The sequence below is a fragment of the Canis lupus genome, chromosome 34 (genome assembly GCF_003254725.2).
Source record: "Canis lupus dingo isolate Sandy chromosome 34, ASM325472v2, whole genome shotgun sequence".
In the NCBI taxonomy this organism is placed as follows: Eukaryota; Metazoa; Chordata; class Mammalia; order Carnivora; family Canidae; genus Canis; species Canis lupus.
This window is the reverse complement of record NC_064276.1, coordinates 31,645,287-31,660,992: the sequence shown is the minus strand read 5'-3', so window position 1 is coordinate 31,660,992 and position 15,706 is coordinate 31,645,287. Positions and strand designations below refer to the sequence as shown.

At 34.6% G+C, this 15,706-nt stretch overlaps 1 long non-coding RNA gene across 2 annotated transcripts in view; it reads left to right on the top strand.

Moving 5' to 3' along the window:
- Positions 1-15,706, top strand: part of LOC112646015 (uncharacterized) — an 85,301-nt gene that overhangs the window by 63,616 nt on the left and 5,979 nt on the right. For both annotated transcript variants that reach the window (XR_003127425.3, XR_003127426.3), the window contains exon 4: positions 14,217-14,418. This is a non-coding gene — a long non-coding RNA (uncharacterized LOC112646015). The remainder of the gene's footprint in view (positions 1-14,216; positions 14,419-15,706) is intronic.

Sequence of the window (15,706 nt, the reverse complement as noted above, 5' to 3'; positions counted from 1 at the left end):
AGCAATAGTTCGTTCTTTTTTGTTTTTGAGTAGTATTCCATTTTATGGATATGTCATCTTTTGTTTACCTATTCACCTACTGATAAGTAGGTAAGCTGTTTCAAGATTTTGGTTATTACAAATAAACCTTCTGTAAACAAACAAACAAAAAAAAACAAATTCTAAGTTTCTGAATCTATGATGATTAAGTACTTAATTTAAACCTACAGGGACCTAAATTTTATTCTCCGTAAGATTAAGGAGTTTTTTCTAGACAATTTCTAATGAATCACTGATAGCAAACTATGAAAATTAGAGCATAAAGCAAACAAATAAAAACTAGTTTCCCAACATTAAGGAATTAGCTAAATGCAATAAAAGTGGTAATTTGGTGACCTGTGCAAACTTTAGGATTCATGTTATATAAGGCAAATGATGGGGGGTAACACTCCCAAATTTGTGGTAATGAATATTTACCTTAACCAAATTATGAACCTGACCTGACACTGAAACTATTCTTAGAAAAAATGCCTGAAATAAAAAGTAGTTTATTTGTATTGTGTATTTCCCCTGTTTTAGGATTATGTATACTTTTCTTACACTCTGATTTTTTGTATTATAAAATGATTATAATTTCTTTTGTTATTAGGAAAACTATATATATTTTTTAAATAATGGATTGATGTATTATTAGGTTGTGATATCAATGCGGTATTATCTTGATCTTTCATCCAGTCATTTTTAGTTGCCATAAAATGTGGGCATCCTGAGAGAGAAAAATCAGGGATAAAGTAAAGCAGTAATTTATTCCTACCTGGGGTTTGGCTTAACCCTGAAATAGAGTTCCAATGTGCTTAGCTAGAACATGAAAATGAGTATGTTGGGCAGGCCAAAGTATGGAAATATGTCTTTTCTTTAAATTCAAATCCAAGTCTTGCACTTAATAGCTGACTTAGTTTTACATCAATTACTTATTTTTACCTGCCATTTACCAGCACTCTTCTGAGCAATAGGAAAAAATAAATAAAAACCCTTGCCTCCATAGAGTTTATATTCTAGTTGGAGGAAAAGAGGAGACAGATGTTAAGCATGTAAACAAAAGCTAAGTTGCATCAGATAGTAAGGAATAATAAAGTCTAAAGCTTGATTGCTGAATAGAAAACTGAGAAGAAGGGGGGATACAATGATTAATCTAAGAATATCCTCCATACCACAGAGGAAGAAGGTTTAACCCATCAACCCCAGACCTTGAATCCTGGGATTTCAGTCAAGATAAAAGAAAAGATAGTAAGACTTTCTTTCTTTCTTTGTTTCTTTTTTTTTTAAAAGTCCTGAGTCTATGTCCTCTTGAGACTTGTGGAAGTGAGAAAGCAAGAAAGTGAATTGATTACAAGTAAGGAAATATAAAAACATTAGTGAACACCTTAGAGGAGAAAATGAACTCCGATTTCCTCTCCATTTTGTGGAAAGAAAAATTTAAAAGCAAAAGAGGTCTTAAAAAAGAAATCAGAGAAAGTAGCAACTACTTTTGCCCACTCTGCTTATGTTGGAGGAAGATTCAAAGGGACCATAACTATGTATATTCCAAATTAACTCAGTATACCAATATTCTCCATTGTCTTGGTAGTTCAAACCTTCCACTATCTTAAAACCTGAATAACCTTTTTTCTCCTTGGAGATAAAGTGACTTGACCAATTCTTGAAGATTGGAAGAGGATGATATGGTCAAATCTTGAGTGCTGTCTTGAAATTTGAACAAAAAATTATTTTTAAAGGATTATTTTTAAAGGAATTTTTATCTATGACATATAATCTAGCAGTAACAGATCCACCAGAAATACAATCATCAAATGGCTTTGTCCAAGTAAAAATACTATACCACTTACCCACAGGAAATTAAATGGAGGAAAAGTGAAAAATGATTACCTTTAGCCATTATATTTCCTCTTTTTTTTCTTAAATTTAATGTGTGCCCTTAATATCTATTGTCAAAATGTGCTTGCATCAGTCTATCTATGGTTAGTATTTTTAAATAATGGCTTTTATGATGTCTAAATTTTTTAATGACTGCCATATATTAACCCAACACCGAACTATACATTTTTCACATATAATTTTTAAGCTTCTATACACACACACAGATACACATCTTGTATGTCAGTTTATAATTATTCAATTTTTTATGCACAAAAAAACAAGGGTCAGTTTAAAAGTAAGAAAATTACCAATTATTACGCATACTATAAACTATGGAACCAGAACTGAACATTACTCTTACTTGAATGCCTCTGTATTTTTCATTGACTAAAATTCTCCTCAGGCATGATGACAATGATAATCCCCTATCTCTTATAGCACTCTTTACTTTAGAAAGCACTTTTATTTCTTTTATGTCAGGTAATCACATCATCAGCTCTGTGAAGAATGTAGGACAAACATTTTTATTCTCATCTGACAGTAGAACGCTTATGAATATAAAAAGTGCTATATAAATATAATGTGGTATTATCGGTGTCTACGAAAAATAAACGGGTGGTAAACAATTGAAACACAATATTTGCCATACAATTCTTCCATTTCCTGCATCAATATCCCATTGAATTTCATAAAGTGTCTAGGAGTAGGTCGACAGTATGTATTTAGTGATGAAATACAACCTAATTTGATGGTAAAGTTGTCAAAAGAAAGAAATATACAAGTGCCGCCATTTGGGCTAAAACTTCAGTTGTTAAAAATGAAATGCTGCTTCAGGACACCAGGCCCCATTGCTTTAAAATACATTTTTATTTTCTACACAATGCAATCTTTTAGAATTCCTGAAGTTAAATGAAGCATAGATTGGGGACATCCACCATTCTCATCACAGCTGCTGCAACATCATGGAGCACATTGCAAGCTCAATGGGAAAGAAATTAACTGCCCATCTGTGCAGTATAAATTTTTTTGGCTTCTCATGCTTGATTAGTGGGAGTGTTTTAAGTATATGATAATCCAACCATTTCACAGAGATTATATGTGAAATCTGAACATGAACAATAAAATATAAGCTCTTTCCTTTACCTGGAATCTTCTAGAAGCAAATAGAAACTACTGTAAAAAATAAGTTATATTACTGCAATTTAACAAAAATATTTGAGATAATTAGTATCTCTGAATCAGATAGTTAAGGATTAATGGCTTTAAAATGAACATTTGATATACATTAGATATGGGCCCTTTAGGGCACAGGCTTAAAGTAATAGCCATAATATGGGAAGGAGGTTGATTTTTTATGACAAAAATACAAACGCTGCCTTGGAATCAAATGGATTACATATGACTTTGCTAGTATACATTAAAAAAAAATCACTACCAAAACATGGACATATTGTGTTCCAGCAAACAGAAAAATTTGCAGAAAAATAGTCAACAGATATAATCAGTGGATTTATAAGTGAATATATAGATAAATTAGTGGAATTTTATTGCAATCATTAAAAAGTAGTAATTGATATAATAAAATAATCCGTGATTTAAAATGATTTAGATGTTTTTACATTATTTCTGTTCCATCCAGTGTAAAGTCTGAGCAAGGACTAAAAAGATGGTGAAGTAAATGTATAACACATTCACGTTGGATCAATATTTCTCATTTGTCATTTGTCTTCCTTGGCTCACTTCATAGAGCAGAAAGATAGAACTTTGGAAAATTCAAACAATAAGAAGACTGGCATTCTAAATCAGAAATGCACTCTTTATTTTATCACAAATAGCAAAACGGTAATATATTGAACAAGATACTGCATACCATCTAGTCATAGCCTAAAAATTAATTCATTATATAGGTAATTTTCAGCCTTTCAGAAAAAGAAAAAGAAAAATAAAAAGAATGCAAATGATAGTTCTTTCAATGCATTTAACATTCAAATTATCTCTAAATGTCAGCTCTTTCCCTCAACAATTTGAGGAAGGATCTTAAAATCAAATGAGGTGTAGCTTTGCTCTAACAGAAGCTAGGATCATAGACTTTGGGACGAGGGAGAGGAATGAGAAGAGTCAGCCTGGGTAAACTTTGGATTTAATTTGGAAAGGTTGATTTATCAGCCAGTTTTTAAAGCAAAAATACTGCTTAAAAATCATCCCAAATTCAGTGGTTTATTACAGTAAACATTTTTTTTAATATTTGTATTTTTTAATTGAAGTATAGCTGACGCACAATGTTACATTAATTTCAGGTGTACAACAGTGATTTGATAACTTTGTGGGTTATGCTGTGCTCACCACAATGGTGGCTACCATCTGTCACCATACAACTCTATACAATATCATTGACTGTATTCTGTATATCTCCTTCTATCCCCATGACTTTTTACTCCATAGTTGGAGTCCTGTACCTACCACTCTTTACTCATTTTGTCCATCCGCTCACCTCCTCCCCTCTGGAGGTCATCAGTCTCTTCTCAGTGTTTTTTTTTTTTAATAAATTAATTTTTTATTGGTGTTCAATTTACCAACATACAGAATAACACCCAGTGCTCATCCCGTCAAGTGTCCCCCTCAGTGCCCTTCACCCACTCACCCCCGTCCCCTGCCCTCCTCCCCTTCCACCACCCCTAGTTCGTTTCCCAGAGTTAGGAGTCTTTATGTTCTGTCTCCCTTTCTGATATTTCCCACACATTTCTTCTCCCTTCCCTTATATTCCCTTTCACTATTATTTATATTCCCCAAATGAATGAGAACATACACTGTTTGTCCTTCTCCGATTGACTTACTTCACTCAGCATAATACCCTCCAGTTCCATCCACATTGAAGCAAATGGTGGGTATTTGTCGTTTCTAATGGCTGAGTAACATTCCACTGTATACATAGACCACAGCTTCTTTATCCGCCATCTTTCGATGGACACCGAGGCTCCTTCCACAGTTTGGCTATTGTGGACATTGCTGCTAGTAACATCGGGGTGCAGGTGTCCTGGCATTTCATTGCATCTGAATCTTTGGGGTAAATCCCCAACAGTGCAATTGCTGGGTGTAGGGCAGGTCTATTTTTAACTCTTTGAGGAACCTCCACACAGTTTTCCAGAGTGGTTGCACCAGTTCACATTCCCACCAACAGTGCAAAAGCGTTCCCCTTTCTCCACATCCTCTCCAACATTTGTGGTATCCTGCCTTGTTAATTTTCCCCATTCTCACTGGTGTGAGGTGGGATCTCATTGTGGTTTTGATTTGTATTTCCCTGATGGCAAGTGATGCAGAGCATTTTCTCATATGCATGTTGGCCATGTCTATGTCTTCCTCTGTGATATTTCTGTTCATGTCTTTTGCCCATTTCATGATTGGATTGTTTGTTTCTTTGGTGTTGAGTTTAAGAAGTTCTTTATAGATCTTGGAAACTAGGCCTTTATCTGATACGTCATTTGCAAATATCTTCTCCCATTCTGTAGGTTGTCTTTTAGTTTTGTTGACTGTATCCTTTGCTGTGCAAAAGCTTCTTATCTTGATGAAGTCCCAATAGTTCATTTTTGCTTTTGTTTCTTTTGCCTTCGTGGAGGTATCTTGCAAGAAGTTACTGTGGCCGAGTTCAAAAAGGGTGTTGCCTGTGTTCTCCTCTAGGATTTTGATGGAATCTTGTCTCACATTTAGATCTTTCATCCATTTTGAGTTTATTTTTGTGTATGGTGCAAGAGAGTGGTCTAGTTTCATTCTTCTGCGTGTGGATGTCCAGTTTTCCCAGCACCATTTATTGAAGAGACTGTCTTTCTTCCAATGGAGAGTCTTTCCTCCTTTATCGAATATTAGTTGACCATAAAGTTGAGGGCCCACTTCTGGGTTCTCTATTCTGTTCAATTGATCTATATGTCTGTTTTTGTGCCAGTACCACACTGTCTTGATGACCACAGCTTTGTAGTACAACCTGAAATCTGGCATTGTGATGCCCCCAGATATGGTTTTCTTTTTTAAAATTCCCCTGGCTATTCGGGGTCTTTTCTGATTCCACAGAAATCTTAAAATAATTTGTTTGGAAAGATAGAAAGAGATGGAGTACTTCCAAATTCGTTCTATGAGGCCAGCATCACCTTAATTCCAAAACCAGACAAAGACCCCACCAAAAAGGAGAATTACAAACCAATATCCCTGATGAACATGGATGCAAAAATTCTCAACAAGATACTAGCCAATAAGATCCAACAGCACATTAAGAAAATTATTCACCATGACCAAGCAGGATTTATCCCCAGGACACAAGGCTGGTTCAACACTCGTAAAACAATCAATGTGATTCATCATATCAGCAAGAGAAAAACCAAGAACCATATGATCCTCTCATTAGATGCAGAGAAAGCATTTGACAAAATACAGCATCTATTCTTGATCAAAACTCTTCAGAGTGTAGGGATAGAGGGAACTTTCCTCGACATCTTAAAAGCCATCTACGAAAAGCCCACGGCAAATATCATTCTCAATGGGGAAGCACTGAGAGCCTTTCCCCTAAGATCAGGAACAAGACAGGGATGTCCACTCTCACCACTGCTATTCAACATAGTACTGGAAGTCCTAGCCGCAGCAATCAGACAACAAAAAGACATTAAAGGCATTCAAATTGGCAAAGAAGAAGTCAAACTCTCCCTCTTCGCCGATGACATGATACTCTACATAGAAAACCCAAAAGCCTCCACCCCAAGATTGCTAGAACTCATACAGCAATTTGGTAGCGTGGCAGGATACAAAATCAATGCCCAGAAATCAGTGGCATTTCTATACACTAACAATGAGACTAAAGAAAGAGAAATTAAGGAGTCAATCCCATTTACAATTGCACCCAAAAGCATAAGATACCTAGGAATAAACCTAACCAAAGAGGTCAAGGATCTATACCCTAAAAACTATAGAACACTTCTGAAAGAAATTGAGGAAGACACAAAGAGATGGAAAAATATTCCATGCTCATGGATTGGCAGAACTAATATTGTGAAAATGTCAATGTTACCCAGGGCAATTTACACGTTTAATGCAATCCCTATCAAAATACCATGGACTTTGTACAGCAAACATTTATTCTTATTCTCACAGGTGTGTGCACTGGAAGAGGCTTAGGTAATATCAGTTGGGCCAGTGTATGGGCAGCTCTGCCTCTAGCAGGGGTCACATTCAGCTTATATCCAGCCTGTGGGTGGGGCCCAAGCCTATGTTACATGTATTTACCTTGCTTAGTTAGAGGCTACCAAAGGCATGTACTCCTCTAGAATAACAGGAGTGCAAGCACCAAGTCATACTCCACAAGCACATTTATGGCCTCTGAAGACACTAAAACCACTCATAATCCACTTGACAAAGCAAGTCTTGGGGCCAATGCCCAAATCAGAGAAATAAGAAAGTATACTGTACTATAATGAGATGAGGTGCTGAAGGCATTCAAAACAGGAGGACTGCAGGAAACAAAGCCATACAATATACAATATACTACGGACTGACACAGGGAATTCATGGGGGAAATATATAACACATCCTTAAATAGCTCTTGTTGCCTGCAGTGAAAATCACAGGGAAGGTAGAGAAATCGGTTCACAGAACAATTTGTTCTGTTATTAAAGTCCTAAAATTTGCATCGATCTTATTTCCAACACAGATCAATTACAAGTGAATATAGAGAATCTTTGAAGGAATTGTTCATCCTAACTGCCTGATGAGGGGGTGGTGATGCTACAGAATCTTAGCTAAACCTGAAATATTTAGTATAGATTATTTAGCTTTTGCTTTGTTTTACTCTTTGATTTTTCATGTTTTGCTACCAGCGGGAAATAAATGTACAGGAAGGTGTTCAACCAGGAAAGCAAAGTAAAATATCCATGAGTAGGTATTAATATTTCCCTTTTAAATTAATATTTTTAGTCGCATCAAACATCACGTATCAGTACTACATAAATCAAATGTATAGGGAAAATTACAAACTCGTGTATAATCTAAATTCTCAGTCTTCTATTCTTCTCTATCATACTTAACTTAAGCACCTAACATGTGTCAGCCACTGTGTTTATTCCTGTGGATACAAAGATGAATATGACATATGTCCTGACTTGAAGAACTAGTGTTATTGGGCTTAGACATCTTAGACAGTCTTCTAGCTTTCAGTGGTTTATCTATTCTTTCTTTTAAGAAAAAAAATATTAAAGGGGCACCTGAGGGGCTCAGTCAGTTAAGCACCTGCATTCGGCTCAGATCATGATCCCAGGGTCCTGGGATGGAGTCCTGCATCGGGCTCCCTGCTCAGTCAGGAGCCTGCTTCTCCTTCTCTCTCTGCCTGCCACTTTGCCTACTTATGCTCTCTTTCTGTGTGTGTGTGTGTGTGTGTGTGTGTGTGTGTGTCAAATAAATAAATAAATAAATAGTCTTTTTTAAAAAAGAAAAAAATATTGGAAAATAATAGAGAATACACTAGGTTTTAGGAATTGTTAGCCCTAAATCTCTTTAATTACCCCTAAGCAAATGATCAGAACACTACTGTATCTATTTCCTCTTCAGTACAGTGGGAATCATGGTATTCGCCACACATATATTATTAGAATTTGTCTGAAGTACAAATAGAATTGAACATGATATCAAATTAAACAAAATTATGAAAATTACCCTTTACTGTACTAGTAATTCTTTGTGTGAAATGAGTAAAATTTAAGATTTGCATTTGGCTTTTCATTTAAAAAGTATTTCCTCATATGTTATTCTGGAATAATGGAATAATGGTTCCACAATTACGTCTTAATTCCTAATTCCTGGAGTTTATTAGTATATTTCCTAGCATTAAAAAAAAAGATTTCACAGCTGATTAAGAATTTTGAGATGCAGGGATTATTCTGGATTTATCTAGGTGGGCCTGATATAATCACAGGGTCTTTAGAAGAGGACCAGATAAAGAGAAAGAAATACGATGGAAACAGAGGTTAGAGTGACATGGCCACTAGTCATGGAAACTGGTAGCCTGTAGAAGCTGGATAAGCAGGTAACAGATACTTCCTTAGAGCCTCAAGAAAGAATTAGCCTTGTTGACACCTTAGTTTAGCCTAATGAGACTGACTTTGGAATTCTGATCTCCAGAACTAATGATAATAATAAATTCATGCTGTCTTAAGTACAAAAAGAAAAGTTGTAGCATTTGTTTCAGCAGCAATCAGAAACTAGTACTTATATATTGTCTCTTTGTATTGCTAAAATATTACCTTATCTCTTTATAATTTAATTCATTAGAAAATCATTTCACTTATTTTCTTTCAATGTTTGTGAAAGTCAGTGCCCTTAGCTCAATATTATTTACTAGAAACATTCTCCCCCCCCCTTTTGAAGAGAAAACTGGTTAGTCATTGGAAAAAATTAACAAATATTAATAAATATTTGTTAGGACTAGGAAGATAGTCTAGGACTAAGAAGGATAGTAGGAATTATATTTTTAACTAAAACTAAAGAATTTCCACATATAATTATAGCTAATTTGCAATATATTAATATTTGCTAAAGTTTATATAAAACAGCAATAATGGAAAAGCTTATCAGCAGTTCAGAGAAAATTAAACTAAGAAAATTATGTAATGTTTAGTTTATGAACCAAAAAATAAGCAATAAACAGGTTATAAACTATTAAATGAATGACACAAAAATTATCAAAAAACTCAACAATTGAAATAGAGTCAAGAAGGGATACAATTTGAAATAACAGAAGCACACCTGGTAGATATGGAGGCCAAGTGGCCTTGTGACTCAGGCAAGAATAATGTATCTAAGAGCAGAAGTAACACAGAAAACAGCTGGAAGTCAGCAGAAGACACAAAAAGAACACAAAAGACAGAGAGAAATAAATTATAGTGCAAATAGATGGCAATCACGTAACAAATACTGGAATATAGATTATGTAATTGGTATAATAGTATTTCTTATATATAAACACTTAAGGAATTCAGGGCTACCAATAGTTTAATTAATTAATTACAGTTTTTCTAATATTCGATTCTCTGAAGGTAAAGCAAAGAAGAGAGTTTAAGGAGTATCAATTGTTTCAGCCCTCTGCCGAAAAATAAAACAAATATGAAAGCTGGAATGGTGAAATTCCAACAATGCTACAGCAGTACCTATAAAAGGCTATGATTGTATAAACAGTGTGATTGAGACTCCTATATGCTGGTAACTCAAAGACGAAATGAGTTGAGGAGAAGGAAATATCTAAGTAAAAAAAAAAAGCTCATTCAGAGTATGAAAAGACAACTGAGAGTTCACATTCCATATCACAAAGGCTTGATGTATTTTTAATATAATAAATGTTTAAATGTTTATGATTAAAAAGTAATGAAGGGAAGAAGAAAATAATGAAAAGGAAAGGAAAGAGGAATGAAGAGAAGGAAAAAGTAAAGAAGAAAAAAGTGAACAATAATCAAAAAAGCATTCAGGAAATAATGTATGAATTTGCATATTTTTATTATGAATTATTATTTTTGCATGCATATAATTATTTATGAATAGTTTATGATAAAAGTTGAATTAACAACTCAAGGAGGAAAGTTTGATGAAATGCAGTATTACAGTATATTAGCTTGAAATTGTTTTTAATGTGTACTGATGAGATTCCTATGCAATAAATATAAAAATATAAAAATACCAGAGAAGGGGATCCCTGGATAGCTCAGTGGTTTAGTGCCTGCCTTCGGCCCAGGGCATTGTGCTGGAGCCCCGGGATTGAGTCCCACATCGGGCTTCCTGCATGGAGCCTGCTTCTCTCTGCCTATGTCTCTACCTCTCTCTGTGTCTCTCATGAATAAATAAATGAAATCTTTAAATCTTTAAATTTAAATTAATACCAGAGAACAGACATAATTCTGGGAACTGGATAGTAAAAATTTGATGTGATAGACCAGCATTTTAACCTGTTTTTTGGTTTTCAATGCTAGGCTCCAGTTTTTCTTTGTTTGTAGTTTTTTGCCACCACTCTGATTTGTAGTATAGAGATAAGAAAGTCTAAGAAATCAGCAGAGAAATTAAGATTTGGGGTGTAGGCACAAATATCAACTGTTTACAATGGCTACCTATACCACATCAACAAAAAAGGGATAAAAATTGTATGATTATCTCAATATATGCAGAAAAAAACATGTAACAAACTTCAATATCCATTCATGATAAAAACTCTCAACGAATTAGGTTTCAAGGGAACATACTTCAACACAATAAAGGCCAAGCATGAAAAATCCACAGCTAACATCATACTCAATGGTGAAAAACTGAGAATTTCTTTCCTGAGATCAAGAATAAGACAAAGGATGTCCACTCTCACCAGTTTTATTCAACAGAGTACTAGAAGTTCTAACTATAGCAATCAGATAAGAAAAAATATAAAAAGCATCCAAATTAGTAAGGAAGAAGTAAAATTTTCACTATGTGCAGATGACTTGAGAAGACTCCACCAAAAAACTCGCAGAACTGATAAATGAAATCAGTAAGATTGCAGGATACAAAATCAATATACAGAAATCTGTTGCATTTTTACATGCTAATAATGAAGCAGTAGAAAGAGAAATTTAAGAAAACAATACCACTTATAAATGTACCAATAAAGTAAATATGAATAAACTTAACCAAGGTAGTGAACGACCTGTACTCTGAAAACTATAGAACACTGATGAAAGAAATTGAAAATGACAACTAGAAAGACATTCCATGATCATGGATTAGGAGAAAAAAATAGTTAAAATGTCCATAACTACCCAAAACAATCTACAGATTATATGCAATTTCTATCAAGATACCAAAACCATTTTTCACAGAACTAAGACAAATAATCTAAAAATATGTATGGAAACACCACAGACCCTGAACAGACAAAGCAACTATGAAAGGGACAAAATTGGAGGTATCATAATCCCAGATTTGAAGATATGTTACAAAGTTGTAGCAATCTAAACAGTGTGTTTCTGGCACCAAAATAGATGCATGGATCAATGGAATGGGTAGAGACTCAGAAATAAACCTACATTTATATGGCCAGTTAATCTATGACAAAGGACGCAAGAATATACAATGGGGAAAAGATAGTCTCTTTAACAAATGGTGCTGAGAAAACTGGGCTGCTACGTGTGAAAGGATGAAATTGGACCACTTTCTTGTATCATAAACAAAAATAAGTTCATAATGGACTAAAGACCTATATGTGAGACCTTAAACTATAAAAATATTAGAGGAGAATATGGACAATAATTTGTCTAACATTGGCATTAGCAACATTTCTCTTGATATGTCTCCTAAGGCAGGAGAAAAAAATGCAATGATAAACCATTGGGGCTACAGCAAAATAGAAAGCTTTTACACAGTGAAGGAAACCATCAACAAAACAGAAAGGGAACTTAATGAATAGGAGAAGGTATTTGCACATGATATATCTAATAAGGGGTTATTATCTAAAATGTATAAAGAAGTTATTCATGTTAACTCTAAAATAACACTTTAAAAAAATGGCCAGAGGATCCTGATAAACATTTTTCCACAGATGGCCAATAGAAATATGAAAAAATTCTCAACAGAACCAATCATTAAGGAAAGACAGATCAAAACCAAAATGAAATAACACATTATACTTGTAAACCAAAATGACAAGAAATGACAAGTGTTGAAGATATGGGAAAAAGGAACCCTCATGCACTTCTGATAGGAATGTAAATTGGTACAGCCACTATGGAAAACAATATGCAGTTTCCTACAAAGAACTAAAAATAGAAATACCATATGATCCAATAATTCCACTACTGGGTATTTATCCAAAGAAATTGAAAATATTAATTCAAAAAGTTAAATTTGCATCAATGTTTATTACAGTATTATTTACAACAACCAACCTAGGTGAAGCAACCTAGGTGTCTATCGATAGGTGAGTGAATAGGCAAATGTAGTGTGGGTTTATACATGTATATACTGTAATATATACACACACATATACATACTATGGAATATTATGCAGCCAGAAATAAAGGTGACATCTTGCCATTTGTAACAACATGGATGGGCCTAACAACATGAAGCATTTCTTTCTCTTTCTCTCTCTCTCTCCCTCTTTCCCTATAATGTTCACAACTGTAACTTCTAGTGGAGATACTGATGCTTCTCAGAAGCATCTTAGATGAGAAAGCTACTATTCTTATGTTAGGCTCGATTATTTTTTTAAAGATTTTATTTATTTATTTATGAGAGATACAGAGAGAGAAAGAGGCAGAGACAGGCAGGGGGAGGAGAAGCAGGCTCCATGCAGGAGCCCGATGTGGGACTCGATCCCGGGACTTCGTGATCATGCCCTGGGCCCAAGTCAGGTGCTCAACCACTGAGCCACCCAGGCGTCCCTAGGCTCAATTATTTATGGAGAGTTCAGACTAGGCTATCTTGTCTTAGAGAATAAGTGAGAGAATAAGTGGCTAGTAAGAATAATGAAACCTTTTTTCACATTTGTCTCTGCTTTTTTGACATACCACGTCTATTCCAGCTCTAGGGTCTTTCTGATTCCTTTGTGGGAAATATATTTTTCTCCTTCATACCCAAATTTTTCAGATCTTAGCTTAGACTACTCTCCTTGGAAACCCTCTAGTAAACAACCATATTCAGTACCCAATAAACTTTTCTTTTATCATAGCTCTTCCATCATATTATATTTATTCATTATTTGCTTATTTGTTTAACATCAGAATCCTTCAACAGTAAGCTCCCTAAATGTAAGTGTGATGTGTCTTTTATTTACCTCTGTCTACTCATGGCCTAGCATGGTATCGGGTGTTTATCTGAAACGTAATAAGCATCTAACTTTTATCAGTTAAATTAATAGAAGGATGGATGAATGGATGGATGGAGAGACAATAAATCAATTTATATGGCTCTAGTGACAAATTAAAATTATCAAGTCATATAAATAATGGAAGAGGTGGCAATGAACTGAAGAACAAATAAGAAAGAATCCTTCTGCAAAAGTAGCATAGGAAACATCAAAACAAAGATAGATGATTTTTATAAAAATGCTGAAGACAATTAAAACTTCCATATTTTGTTCAAAACAAGAAAAAATTAAACAAAATAAAATGATACTTCTATAGTTTGACTGTTTTAACAAACTGAATCTTAATCAGTGATTCTCTCTCTAGGTTGTTGCCTTAGTTCTTTCAAAATATTTTTATGAATGGAAGGAGAGGTGTCTTTCAGCCCTATATAAGTTTCTGCTATTTTATTCAGATTGTTTCCTTCTCCAGATACGGTTATTGAGTCTTGATCACCATGATGACACTGCTTTATGTGGTACGTCTTCCTTATGAAGTCTGAAGGCTGCTTTTCTGGAACAGATTGCACTGCTAGCCATTACTATCTTTCTCTCAGTGGCAAAACTACTATCCATTATACCAGGCCAATGGATATAGGAGAACAAGGGAGTCCATGCCTTATGGAGAGAGGGAGGTAAGTTTTGCTCATTCTCTGCTCTTCCATTGGACTTGAAAAAATATGAAGAGTGATCTTTCCCTTGATTCATAAACTCAACTAAGTTTTTACATTTATAACATTTGTGTTTATAAGTTTATATGTCAAGTTGTGAAAAATATGGAGAACTCTGTTACCACAAAATAACAAGCAAATAATATTTTTTTAAAAAACCAACAACAACAACAACAACAAAAAACCTAAAGGATGCACTTATGGACACGTTGTTTAAGAAGTTGTCCTTAAAGACATTTGTATATATCTTTGTATCTATGAGAATCCTCAGTTTAGTAATGAAATGTGATATTTTACTAAAATTTTCAGCTAAAAATGGTGTAACAGATCTGGGGATTTGGTACACTGAGGAGAAAATATGGGGTCATTGTCATTTCATGTTACCACAGGATTAACTGAAAGCCAATGAGGCCTTGGCATTACTGGATCAAAACGTGAACTGCTTACATGTGAATTCTGAATTACAGCTTCTGCCCTCTACTTTTGGAGAGAATGTTAAACTTTACGCATTTTATCCTCTCTTCTGTAAGATGGAGATAACAATAATACCTAGTTTTCACACTGATTTTCAACATTGCATCAGTTAATGCCAATTAAAAATCTTAACACAGCCCATGGCGCCTAGTATGCAGTAGATGTTGGCAGTGTTTTAGTGTTCAGTATGCTACTGAGGATTGAGCACAACATGTGGCATGAATAACTAACTTGGTTGAAGACCTCACTATGGCTCATAAAGCAGCTAAAACAGAGGTTAAAGGTGCAGGGTAATGTCAAGGTCAGGTGTGCAAGGGGGACCTGAGCGTATGGCCCAGCCACTTACCTTCATGAAGAGGAATCTTTTTAAACTGTTGGGTTGATCATGTTTGCCGTGTCCAGGAGCAAGCTGTCCAGTGCATGATGTGAGTGCTCAGATGAGTAGATTGAATCTTCAATGATTTAATTATTTTAACCTTAATATTTTGTAGATTACTGAGAAACTTTAAAGTCCTAGCTCCTATTATTCTTAGATATATTTATGTTGAACATGTATAATTCTCTATTCCACTCTGCCTCAGGTATATAACCAGGCATATAATGATTAAAAATTAAAACTCATTTTTCTGATTTTGTAAAGAACATCTATGTAGACAAAATCACTCCATTTGACATGACTGACTACAATGTCTGTCTTATGGGAAAGCATTCTGTATTTAAATTTTATTCTTTACAGGGTCAATACCCATTAGAATCAAGCTTCCACTAAATGTTCAAC